This window comes from Sylvia atricapilla, chromosome 14, assembly GCF_009819655.1.
Source record: "Sylvia atricapilla isolate bSylAtr1 chromosome 14, bSylAtr1.pri, whole genome shotgun sequence".
Classification (NCBI taxonomy): Eukaryota; Metazoa; Chordata; class Aves; order Passeriformes; family Sylviidae; genus Sylvia; species Sylvia atricapilla.
In genome coordinates, this window is record NC_089153.1 from 8917208 (window position 1) to 8931630 (window position 14423).

Consider the following 14423-nt stretch of genomic DNA (forward strand, 5'->3'; position numbering starts at 1 on the left):
CTACCCTGAAGGGCCCCAGCACCCTTCCCTGTGTTCAGGGAAAACTGCCATTTTGCAAAAAGCCTGATCCATCACAAGTGCTGTTGGAGAAGTCCTGCAAGTTTCAGCCCTTCCACAGAGGCAGAGCTTTGCCTACTCGGCAAATCCAGCCAGGGCAGAGGTGTTAAATAACAACCCCAGTGTCGCAATACTCCTGTCCTTGCTCAATTGTCACCCAACCTTAGAGACTTCTGGAGCCTGCTGATGCCTTTCTTGTCAAATTTAGCCTGTCCCGGAACATGGACAGCACAAGGAAGTGTCCTGCAGGGCTTTCAGGAGTCCCATTTCTCACTTTTAAGGGTCACTGGTTGAGTAGCCTTAAGGGATGAGACAGATAACTGGAGATGCCAGGCTGGAGGCTCAGTGGCCACTAGTCAGCATTGCAGCCTCCGACAGAAAACACATTGTTTCTGCTATGTGGACAAACGGGTTGGACTAATTACCACACACAATCATTATTATTTATGCTCTACAGACATCAGAGTTCTGTCTTTAAATGAATTTATAGAGGGGGGAAAAAAATCACGAAGCTGAATAATCCCTATAATTATATGCTTAAAAATCCTGAATGGAAGAAATTAGGGGACACAAAGGAACACATAAACTAATTATTCCTTGTTTTGCAGCTAACATATTTCTATGGCAACCACTGTGGTCTTCGAAGAAATTAAATGATTTTAAATCAGTTCATTGGAAAAGTCACCCAGTAAAACCACAAAACAAAAATTTCTCAAATAAGTCTAAAGATGAAGGAAGAAAGCATGTATTTTCCCAGCTGTGGATTATTAGAGCTATGAAACTGTAGTTTTATTAAAACCACTAAATAGGTTCTCCCTTACATGCTGTGTGGGAGCTTGGAGGGTATGGACATGGGCACACAGGCACATATGAATGTGTGGATAGAGAAGAAAGAATTTCACCTCTTCTATACATCACGTGAAAGTATGGCCAAGTGAACAGAGCACAAGAATGTGTGGGTTTTAATAGGCACATTTTGGGCTTCTTTTCCTTTTTACATTGAAAGCTTCACCCTAATCCTTACAGAACCTCAGTTTCCCCTGCACCTTTTTGCTAAGTATTTATTAAATGTGGACTGTCCCAACTCTGCCTCTCCCATATGTGAAAAAGTAGATGAGGTAGGGAAAAAAGGCATAGAGTTTTTGTAGACCCACAACACATGAAAAGCAGTATAGTATATAATAAAGACCAAGTTTACACATTTTTTTCTCTCGAAATACAGCAAATTAATCAAAAACATGCATTTAAAACCTAAACCAGCCTGTCGCCAGCTTCATATTATTTAAGTTTAGCTCAGGGAGTGCATTGCCAGAGGAATAATTCAATCAGAATGGCCCATGAAGCAGGCAGGCTCTGGCTCTGTGGGAGGTTCAGTTCTTCAGGCTGTACAGAGCTTGTAGCCAAAAAAGTTCATGCACACAGGCCTCACTCTTCTCTTGACCACACCACCAAAACCAGTGGCTTCCCCTATCACGTCTGTGGCCATGCTGGCAGCTAGAGATAAAGGAGTTAACTGAACAGGCTCCTGTGAAGGGATCCTCAGGGTTCAGTTAGGAGGAAAGTCCCTGCAGTTGTAGCTGAGGAGCAGGGTTCAGACTTTGTTCACAGGAGTCAGAATTCTCTTCCTCCCTTTCAGCTGTGCTTGACACTTTTACTGTCACCTTCTCAGATGTCTGCCTGCCTACAGTGCTGTCACCAAAACAGGAACTTCAGTGCAGAAAACTAAATTGAGTGCTGTACACAATCTGCCTCTCTCTGCTTGGATGAACTGTCACAAATAGAAGACCAGGAAATTTCAGTGTCTCAGGCGCTAAAAGGCTGCCCAGTTCCGTTTTGTATTTCTTGTTACAGAATAGCCATCATCAGCTTTACCATTTTTCTGGGATAGTTTCTTGCCACAGCTTTGCAAGGATATAAAGACATGGCACACATCCAGGCACAGTCCAGCAAGATTCATCCCTGCCTTTGGTTAACATAAGTTTATAACTACTATTAATAATAGCAATAACAGTTCCTATTAAAACATCCTGCTGGCTTTGGAGAACAGGTTTCTGTTTTCCTCAGGTTCTAATTTTAGAAACTTTTGGGGACTGTGTAAACATGTCAGCTGGAAACAAACAAAAGAACCATATAGATTACCTGCTGAACGCTTGGGGTGGGTGGTCAGATCCAAATATCCTGCTGTACTGAAGTCCCTGCCCTGGGCTTCCACAGAAGAGTGCAGCACTGGGGTATCGTGGCTCTGGCTGGGCTGCTGCTGAAAAGAGGAGCTTTCCCTTCTGCTTTATTGGGAAAGGGTAAATCTGGGACAGATAAAGATGTACTGAAAGCCACCATCACTGGGAAAATGCCATCAGACTGGGGAAAGGCAATGAGGATGTGCACAACCCTGTCTCATCACAGTAAGAGAAACCCGCTCTCATTTGATGCAAAGCTCCTCCGCTCTCTGTGCCAAGCTGGTTGTGGCCCTCTTCTGCATCTGCTCTGCCAAATCTTTGTGCCCACTGCTATGTTTAGGAAAAAAAATCTAGTAGTAAAATGTTCATTTTGCATTTGTAGTAACAGCTTTTTTCAAAAGATAAAAAAAGCTTTTCACACGCTGAAGTGGATCTCTAAAGGCAAGCTTGTTCACATCTCATTCTTCTTTTTCATTAATCCAGAGGAAGAAAAACCTACATGACAATTTGCATCACACTTCTAACAGACAGAAGATCTGAAATATCTTCACAAGTTAGGGATTTTTTTTGATTTTTTTTTCTATAAAGCACTTAAGCAGGAGCTTAATCTACTGCGGGTGAGCAGTATGTGGCTCCAGTGGGACTATTCACCTGATTAAACAATAAACTTAATTGTGGCTCTAGATCAATGCCATCATTTACTCCTCATTTAGTATCAGTACTTAGAGATCTTTATAGTCTCTTCAATAAACTCATGCAGTGCGTAACACTAAGTGACCCAACTTACAAAACCAAGAGCACACTACTCAGAAAAAAATATACATGGATATATATTAACATTGCTGTTTAAGTATTTAATTTCTATTAAATTTCCTAGTAAAAAAAAAAAAAATCCTTGCTTTTTTCCCAGAACTCAATATAAAGAGATCATTGAAGCAAGCTTCAGCTTGTCCAACAAAGTCTTGACAAATTTCAGACACAAACACACACACACACAAAAAACAAAACCAAAAAAAACCCCAACAAAACAAACAAACAGAACTAACCAAAGAAAACCCACTCACTTGTCAGGTCAGATCCTATAACAGGGGCAAATTCTCAAGACCATGGAGAATGAATTAAGGTATTTAAAAGAATACAAAAAAATTTTAAGCCAGCTAGAGCACATAAAATCAGATATTGGGGCTGCTTTTGTTGATAGTTGGTGCTTTGGACATGTGTTCCTTTATCTGCACTTCAGGGACCCTTATTCACTCCGCTCTAAAAGTTAACACATCCATCAGAGGGATGATTTAATGGCCTTCACAGCCAACAGTGACCCTGCAGGAAGAATAAATGAGTATGTGTTGTTAGCTGAAGGCGAAGGCATGTTTTGCACACATGATGTCACTCTTGCAACTCAGGAAGAACTAATTGCTCGGCTTGTTGTAAAGTCTCCTACTCGTTGGGTTCCCTTGCAAATTATAGTCGTCTGGAGAGCTGCAGCATGTCATCAGCACACAACAATGTTGTCTGAAGCGTAATTAATATCTGTCTTTCTTTTCAAGTTCCTTATTTACCCTCTTTCCCCCATGACAAATATGTTAATGACCTCTCCAAAACCCACAGGTTGTCATTTTCAAAGAGCCCCCGTCTTTCTGCCTTGAGCTGAACACTTTAGATTAAATCACGGTGAGCCTGTTCTTGCCCCCATTAAAGCTATTGAGGGTTTTGTCAGTGACTTCAGTGTAAGCAAACTCTCACAGTCTCTAATGGGAGCGGGACCACAGACCTATTTTGCTTTGCACCTTCAGCTAGAGGAAAAAAATAAAAAAACAACCAACACACCAAACAAACAATAGGCAGGGATTGCCTTACCATTTCACAGGATTTGGAGTTGAATCAAGTGTCCAGAGCAATGTAAGGATCATCAGACCATCCAGTCTCATGGGCTGAGAAGTTTCTGTTGGGTTACAGGGTCTTAAAAGGACACTTGTTTAGCCTTTGGCTTAGATTTTGGGATTGGGTTTTATATGTTTGATGTCATTTTCAGCAGTGTTGACTGCTTACCTGATTCTCTGTTAGTACTTATCTGCAAAGGGTGAACTGCTGCCCAGAGTTTAATATAGTTGCATGCGAAAATAAACACATAGAAGATTTATTCAGTGAGAGCTATAAACATATTGGTAGCCCAGACCATTACTGGGAAACATTTTAACACCAGCTTATGAAGTACTGCTCATACTCATAAAGGGCTTGGATAATTCTGAATGTGTGTCCATTTTTTGGTGTGGGACTTTACAAATGAGTCAGGTTTCCAAATACTAAATGCATTTACACTAAAACCAGAAGCAGGATCTTCTATATTCAGTTGCCTACATCTGTATTCTACTTTTCTTTTTCATTAAAAAAAAATCCCCTGATCAAATCATCTGCCATACAGCAGAAATCTCCATACAACACAAAAAAGGTCCTATTTCCACTACAATTTAGCTGTTAGTTTCAGATAATAAAGCACTTCCCTTTCCAAGAGCTAAACACATGGCAAATCCCCATGCTGCATTTATCAAGTTTTCACATGCTTCTATCCCTCCCCATTTAGGAAGGTAGAACTTCTGGAATTCTTAGTGTATTACTAATATGAATGTATTGCAGATAGGAACTAAAAAATACCTTATACATTTCTTCTTCTTTTGCACATAGAGCTGAAAAATAGAGGCTCAGACCCCCTTTTTCTATTCCAAAACATGTGCTGTGACCAGGTTTATAGAAGTGTCCCCCTTCTATTGATCTAGAGCTTTGTGGACCCTCTGAAGACCACGACTGGAAGCAGATATTTCAGCTCTAATTCCAGCTCTGCCGCAGTGGTGATGCATTTGAGGATGAACACCATCCCCAAGGGACACTGCAAAGTTTGTACACTGCTGTGGGCTCAGCTAAGGAGGGGCAAATTTTATCTTGACTGGAGCACCATTTTCCCAGCACCTTTCCTCAGCCAGGAGCACTATACCATCCTATGAGGTCAGTGAGAGCACCAAGGTCACTATTCCAAGGGGGATTTGAAACCCCAGACTACCTTGTGAGCATAAAATACACAGAGCCCACACCTCCCCCAGTGCTGCAGGCTGTGATAGAGAGTCTCAGTCCTGCCAAGCAGGGGAAGGAAGCCCAAGGCCTGTGAGCACTAAAGTACAACATTCTAAAAGCCACCTGTCATTTTCATTTGAAAAAAAATATTTTCTTTACATTAGAAAAAAAATATTTTCTGTTACAGAGGTAGAGCAGCATAAAGCAAGCACAGTATATAAACATTGCTGAATGACAGGCAAAATCAGTTTCAGCAGAATACTTATTTTTAATGACCTATATTGATTCTCATTCCATCATGGTTCAATGTGTTTCTTCAGCATTATGTAAAAATCCTCCTACATTCATCATTTAATAACGATAACCCCCACTGCATTTAAAAGCATGCATAAGTTTATAAAGTCTGCCAGACAAGCCCAGTGGATTTTAATGATCTTCTCTCCTAGCAATAAATTGAGAGCTCATAGAATAGGGGCTGTGATTCAGGATTCTTGGGTTCTGGTCTTCATTTTGCAATACTGTGGCTGCCAAACTACGCTTGACACCTCTGTGCCTCAGCTTGCCTAGTTCATAAATGGGCCCAGCAACACCTGTCACATGCTGTTAAAAGGTTAAGTTAATTGCTGCTCATAAATCATATAAATCAGAGCCTTGAAAAAGAGAAATATATATATATGCAAAGCAGGTGCAATGTAACAGAATTGCATTGCATTCAGATAGACTGTTTAAAATTAAACTCTTGGAGATTCATACCTCTGGTATCGCTTTACTACCCATTAGCATTAAAGATTGCTTCCAGAACATTCAAAACCTGCCTACAATGTTTGTGCAATTCAAGACAACGTTACTATGACACTCACAGGGGAAGACACTGGAATAGGAACAATTTTCCCTATCCATCTCCTATTGGAGTGGAGTGAGTTTTGCATTCATTTCGAGGGCCATGGGACCCAACCCTATTCACCATTTCTAATCAGCCTGCAAAAGCAACACTGCCACTTTATAAGACAGAAATCCTACATTTAATAGATCTGTCACAAACAAATGCTTTCCCCCCCTCCTCTTAACAAGCACATTGGGTGGCTGAAGGGTTTAAAATTAGGCACCTTCACTTTGGGAAGTGTTTTGAGATCTGCCAAATACGAAGTAGACTGGCAAGATAATCACTTTCACTTTGATTTCTTTCTCCCCTCTCTCCATGAATTACTTGCTATCAACTCCAGCTGTTTTGTGGAGAAGAAGCAAATCAGGGGGTTAGGAATGAACACTGCACCTTTCAGGGTGACATCCACAGAAATGGTGTTTGCAATAGCAGAAACAGAACGGAGCCATGAAATCTGGATAGATGAGAATTTAGACTTCAGTGGTTTTCAAGGCATCAGTTTTACTTCTTCCCACTAGAAAGACAAGGGAACACTACAAACTTTCTATCCATGCCCAGAATACTGCAGGATCTAGTAAAGCTGTCTTTTCTTGGGCTTTTGGCTCAATTTCAGCTCTAAGATGGAGCCAAAGTAGACAATTTCTGTGCCTTTTCCACGTTGCAGTGAAGTGGCACAAAAAGCAATAAAGATTCAGGGATGGAGGTGCCTACAGCAATATGACTCCATTCCTACACATCTCTGCCACTGCTCCCGTGGGTTGAACACTCCCTGTGCTCCAGGCCATGTACATGACCACAAGTGGACCTTTGGAGGACAGAGGACTTGAATCCCTGCTGAGCTGTTCCATCCTGGAATGATTTCCAACCACACAGCTACGACAAAACCCCAGACAGTGAGACTGGTCCTTCAGCCCTTCCCGGGGTGCCAGGGCTCACCAGCTCCATTCCCAGAGCACCTCACTCACTCTGTCCCACAGCTCATGTCCAACAGGCACGTGACAGATTAGTCTTTTCTTTAACCCTTTCAAACTGAACTGTTTCTGGTTCTTTCACTGGGTGTGTTTGATCAGGAAAACCTGAGGTTTGCTGTGGTGTCCCTGCCCATAGCTGGGGGTTGGAACGAAATGATATTTAATGCTCCCTTGCCACTCAAACCATTCTTTGATTCAATGGGGTTTTTTTTTCCCTTGAACCTTACATGTCAGAAAATTATGTGAAGGCCTTTTAACATTTAACCTCTTAACATTTTAGTAGCCACTTACCACCAAATGAACAAATCAAGCTACAAGAATTCATTATAACTTATTTCATGCTTGAAATCAAAAGGAGAAGTGGTTGATCCAGGCTTGCAGAAGCAGGAGATCCAGGCCTGGATGCTGAATAGAGCCATCAGTGGGTTGGAGAATGTAAACAGGGAGAGAGGTAATATAAATAATCCATGACTGGAGTATTCAGCCCCCATTTGGGGGCAGAACATTGAAACTATAATTGCTCTTGCAACTGATGAATGAAAACAATTACTCATTTTATTTAAGCAGCTGTTAGCTCTGCCAACACAAGTTTACGAAAGTCATTAGTCAGACTGCTCATAAAATGAAATAATAGAGAGGTTGGATTTTTTAAAAAATCATGAGATTATAAAAGAGCCCCAAAATGGATAAAGATGTTCAGGCACTCTCTTCCTATCTGGTTCAGACAACAAGGACCTTTTTTCCAAGCTTTTCTATGGAGTAATGAAAACCAGGATTTTTACTATGATTTTTTTAACAAGATAGAAAGTGAGCCAAGTCTTGGGACTGCAGGAGCAAGGACCTTATAGCTTCTCACATGGATGGGGGATAAAATTTAGGATGCTGGGGCAGTGCAGGCCTGGGCAGAGGCTGGTGGGAGCACCTGCTGGGACATGGCTTCATGGAGATTCAAAGGCTGGCTGTAGAAGGAGGCCAACTTGAGCACAGCAGGGGCAGGAGGAGGGGGAAAGGCTAACTCAGCTCATCCTGCAGCAGGATGGAGCTCAGGCTGCCCCTGAGCATCCTCCTGTGCCAACAATGCAGGGACAGGTGGCTCCAGGGCTGGGTGCTCAGTGAGCGCCCACAGTCCTGCCAACCCCACAGTGACAAACCAGTGAGAAACACTTTGATTCTGTGCCTTTAACCTTTCAGGCCCTGGCAGGAGTCACCTCAGCCACTAAGAAAAGAGCAAACAGATATTTTATGCCCCAAACACAGTGCCTGAGGGGAAGAGGGGAATGGGATAGGACTTGGCATTCCCATTGCCTCCCCACTGAGAGGCTTTTGGCATCAGGAGTGACAACTGGGTGGAAACTCTGTGCTTTCCAACACCTCAAACCAAAAAGGATTTGTAAGATTTCTCCACTTTCCTGAGGACCTACAAGGAGTGGTCTTGGCACACAACTACTCATGGCATCAAAAGCACATTCAAGAGATCAGACTGAGCTACAGCAGGAACAGCAGCTGAAGAAGAGCACATGCCTCTTACTATTACTTCTGGAGAAAGCCATAAATATACCGATATTTTGGAATGCTGAAATGCCACAGACAGAAAGATGGGAAACAAAGCACATAACCAGGTTCTGGTGGAAGCTGGAAGTGGTCCCATCCCAAACATTTTCTGGATTCAAATATGCATCATTTAACCACAAAAAAAAAAAAAAAAAAAGAAAAGTTTTATAGCAGATATTTCTATTGTAATAAAAAAGTTGATCTTGATGTAGGGTCCAGGTAGTCTCTGTGTGTGATTAATATTGTCTGGGTGCTACAGTCTCTGTTCTTTTCACCTCTGTGTTTAATATTTGAAAGTCATCATGCTCACAGTTTCTTAAAGAATATGGTATAGTGCTACAAAATGCACCAGGACAGAGGTGACATCCACAGAAAGACCTTCACAGACCAGAGAGATCTTTTTGCTCCTTTTTAAAAGGGGTGTAGCACCAAGAAGTGAGAGTCACAGCTGCTGCTGTAGCTTCTTTTTGGCTAACTGGGATGTACATGCCTCAAGGGAAAACAGGCAAAGCTTTTACAAACCTCTTTGTCTTGGCTTACAACACTTCTTTCTATGAAAACTGCCACAGTGTATAGTCACACTCTAGACAAGAAAGCACCAAACTCCTACTGGTTCACAGCCCCTAAGGAGAGTCACCACTCCAGATGGAGTCCAGAGGAACAGTTAGGGTTTACTGATAAAAATATACATCTGAGTAATCCGGAAAAAAAATGGCCTCTGCAAAGAGAGAATTTAGCTCAAGTTAGATTCTTGCTTCAGTTCACAGGTTAGAATTTTATTTTACTTCAAATACTACTTCGTATGAACAAAAATACTTTGCATAGAACCCAGGAAGGTTCACACTGAGCTCAGGAAATCCTGTGGCATTAGAAATGGATAAACTCAATATTCCCTTGCTTTACAGTGGTGTGATCCAATATCAGTATTGAAAGAGACACCAAGAAACTTTTAGTTTCTCTCTAACTTTGTACAAGCAACACCTAAGTTTCATTTTTCTAATTTGTGAAATGAAAACACTTACTTCACTGCAAAGTATCTAAAGAGCAATGGGTATTAAGAGGTTTGTTGATGTGCAACAAAGGGAAAAAAACCAAGACTTAGACTGAAGCCTCATGCACCCCCTTGGCACATGGAGAAAATCATGTAGTTCATTTAAAAGAGGGGCAAAAACTAGGATCCAGTTGTTCATTCAGCAATTAAAATTGCTGTTGAGGAAGAGGCATTTCTCCAAAGCCATTAAAAATTACAACACGCAGAGAGTTTGCATCCAGCATGAGGTGTTCCAGATCTCCTTGATCCCCATGCACACATTCTTTTTGTGCTTCTGGTCAATGTACCTCAAACCCTCACAACCCTGATCTTTTTAATTATTTCTAAGCAAAAGTTACAGTTAAACAGAGATTATTAGCATGAAACATTTGATGTGTTTAATGATCATAAAGAGAAGTCTTTTACAGAGTCTAAACAGGACTAATTAATAAGTAAATTCTACTCAAGATTCTTTGCTTCAGCTGGGCCATCTCAGATATCACAACAAATACCCTTAAGAAAGATGCTTCATATTGTTCCACCATTTCTAAATGGTGGGTACTGCTCAACAAAGTCACCTTATAAGTTATTTCCCTATAACTTATGGCTGACTTCCCATATGTCATATGCTTAGAAACAGAAAGGAGTGTTTCTGCCATCCTTCTGTTTAAGTAAATCCCTGTGAATCTCTTTTGTCTGCTTGGATTGCCAGGAAGAAGCATTGAATCTCCTCAGCAGTGTTTTAATTGGCTCTGTGAGAACATGCTCTCATCACACCACTTCATTCTCTAATGTATCTTTCCAAAATCATAATGCCTATTTCTCTAATTACTTTATTTGGCAGCCTGAAAACGAGGGTAATTACACTGTTCTCTATTAGCTTGTAAGAAGGACAGGGGACTAGATGGTTTAGAGGAAGGAAAAATCAGACCAGTAGGTTCTGGTTGTACTCAAACAGGAATTTCCAGAGGAAATGTGTGGTTGTCCATGAAGGACTTCAAGAGCAATTTTCCTTTAAACCAATACCGAACCAATACAAGACAACAGAGGCACAGTGACAATGCCACATTCCCAAATGAGATGTTGAACAAATGTCCTTACCACATGTGGTCATTAAAGATTTGATGTCAAGATGAAAGGTGTTAACCTTGGAAACCTGGCCAGACTCCAGCATAGATAATTACATTCTGCCTCCCTGAGCAGTTGTCTGTAGAGTTCCAGCTGGACATCTCAGCCCTCGCACCGTTAGCTCACCTTGCTGTGAGTGGCTCAAGAACTGGACTGTGCAACTCAACTCTGTGCCAGCCACTTGTATTATGGAGATGTAAACCTTAGAGTGGTAGGAAAATCATGCCACAGAAGAGTTATTTGGGTTACTTTGGATTACTTTTGGTTACTTTGCATCCTTTTGGGTCACTGTGCAACACTTTTACACCCAAGCAGCCCTAGGAATGCCAGGAAATCTACAATGCACACAACTTTTGTGGGACAGACCTTCTGAAAAGAAAAGAATATTGTGCTTTCACTTATAGTGTCTTGCTTTGGAAGAAGCTCATAGGGACAGGAGAGGGCTGCTGTTCTGCTGGAATTGTTCAAGTTTGCATTGTATAACTATTTCTCATGGAAGCAGTCCTTCTTGGATCTGTGAGTTGTGGAAACATTCTGCAGTCTCGTAACACCACTACCAACAGTGAACACAGCATTTGCAGCCTGGCTGCTGGATTCTACCAGCACAGTGAGTGCTGCTGCACCAAGACCTGCTCTGCAAGCAGAGCATTTACAATCCCAGACACACTGACATGGGAGGACTCCCTAGAGCAGACCTGCCTGGCTGGGCAGCTGCTCCCTTGGACCCGTGGCCCCGGGCACAGACCCTGGCCCCGCTCTGTCTCTGTTCCAACAGGGATGTGCATGGGCAGCCACCCCACACACACTAATTTCCTTTGCAGGGTGTCAGGGCACGCCTGGGGGTGGCAGCTGGGCTGCAGCCCGAGGGGTGCCCAGTGGGTTTGTTGTGGAACCAGGGCAGTACAGAACTGCAGGCACTGATACCATTATCTGCTTTCAGAGGACAAGCAGAAAGCAGCACTGAGGGTATTCTGCATGAGCTTCCCAAGTGTTGATGAGAGTGTTATTACCATATGCATCTTTTCCTTACAAAAGGGAATCATATTTTAGCTCAAGCAGACAGGATTCCTGAGAGTCCCATACTGAAAAATATAGGCTACATGCAAAAACCCCAACGCAGACACTCACTGAAGTCTGTAATACACTGATTAAAATGCAAGTGACTTCAAGGACTGCACTCTCTAACGTATCACAGGAAATTGTTGTAGAAGGAAAACTAGTGACCACCCTGCAAATACAAGAATAGGTAGAAATAAATCCTTATTTATGCAAAAGCCCCTAAGCCTATCTGATCTCAGATTGATGGCCATTCTGTCTTAGATTCATTTTGTAAGGCCTTTAATAAAACCATGTGATAACCAGAGCTAAGGATGATAGCCTACATTAGGTTTCTGACACTGCAAAGAACAATGTGGATCACATTCAGAAATTTTCCCAGTGCTCAACATGCCACTTATCAAATTCCCTTCAAGCATTCATCACACCCATGCAAATAATTTATTCTTCCCCACAGAAGCTTTGTGTTTGATCACAATGACAACTTACTGCTTCTGCTCTGCATCACATACATTATGGAGCTTCACACCCCAGAGCAAGAGCTAAATCACATCGAGGAAACCTACTGAGGTGACTGTCCATTCCTGCAGTCTTTGCACACAATTACATCTCATGAACTCACAAAGATTTAGTTTTGTCAACAAGGTCTGCAGAACCTAGACCACGCTTTTGAAAAATGAGTTGTTAATCCTGAAAAGGATTAACACATTAAGAGATAAGCAAATGCCTAGCTCAAGATTATTGTTACAAGCTAGGCACTTTGATTATAACTACATTTTCATCATTTAGGAGTCACCTGTCCTGCAAATACACATGCACTAATAATTTGTCTATGAAATCTCTGGGAAACCACAAACAGGTTTTAGAATCTGCTGATCAGGGTAAGGAGTCTATCAGAATAGCTTTACCAAATAAAAGAAATGCAAAATACCAAAATGTACCTAGAGGACAGAGTCTCCTGGCTGAGTAGGGTTGCAGGCTGAGACCCAAAGAGCTGGTAATTTAGGATAGAATAGCTTTTACAAATCAATCAGTGCAGAAAGCCAACATCACACGAGTTCCGCATTTACCAGGCAGTGTTTGACAGCAAGAAACAAGCTACAGCACAGAAAATCTCTGTGTATTTTAAGCCTCCATCCCAAACTGACTCCTCATACAATTCATCTGCAGGCTGTAATTTACTAAATCCATCTGTTGTTCCTACAGCTTGCTTGCTGGAAATTCTGCATTTCAAGGGTCTGCTTGTTAGAGAAGGTCAAAGAGTAAAGCAGGCCCTTTCATTTTAAGTGACTTGAAAGAAAAGGAAAGGAAATTTATATTTAGAAATAGCAATGATTAACTAGGGGAAATATATTAGAGTATTAAAATAAACGACATAGAATGGCTCTTACTTCCAATTAGGCTGACTTTACTTCAAGAAAAATATTTATATACAAATATAAAAAGCTGGGGAATGCTAACCTATACTAAGATGAAAGCATCTCATAACATAATTCATGTTTAGCCATTAAAATGGGGGATCACATTTTTACATACTTTTTCTTCTTGTCCTTCTTAAGTCTCTGCTTCTGTGCTTTCTTCTCTAATCACCAAAACTTTTCACAGCTTCTCTTTGTTAGCAAACCGCCTATGGCAACTGCACACCTTCCACATCTCCATAGCCCTCAGAAAGGCACCATCTGATGCTACTGCATCATTCTGGATCAGAACAGATTCACCACAGAATAAATCAAATAAACTCACATGTAGTCTAAAACTGAAGGTCTCAAGAGCTAAAGACTGGACCAGGCTCCACCAAGATGCATTCTGTATTCCTGACTGTATTCGGGGCTTCTGTTTTCAGCCCACTTATTGGACAGTCTAAAGAACACCAAAGCCATTTTAAAAGAACAGAGGAGAACTGTGGGTATTTCCTGAGCACACCCCATTGACAGTGAAGTGCTGGTGGTGCTGTCACCAGTCAGCTCCAGTCACTCCAAGAGCCCCAGGGAGTGTATCCAGCCCCTGGGAACAGCACTCACCTTGTTTAAACCACTGAGCTCACTCACCACTGGTGCTATAGCCATCTTCAGAGGGAGGGAGGTATTCCTAAATACTGTGCAGTTGATAGTGTAGGTGCCAGGTGTCAACTTCCACCTGATGGGTTAAAAGTGCAGCTCCAGATGTACCTCAGGGCTGTGGTAGGGACCATGGTCACAGCCTTAAAGGCAGAAATGACTAACCCATACGAAGTAGATACTGGGGGAAAACACAATTCATACAGCTGGACTTCAACCAGGAGACTAAAATCACCCTCTGTATGAGTGCAAAAGTCTCCCAGGACCCTTACTGGCATGAGTAGTAGGCTGTCAGTCTAAAACACATCCTAAGCTTGGGTGTGCTAACGTCATGCAAGAACAGTGGCTCAATCCTGACTCAGAAGAATCCGTGTCACCTACTGAGTCACCAAAACCACCCCATGCAGCACGGCTTTCCTTGGAGTCCCCTTTGTAAGCCCTGCTTAG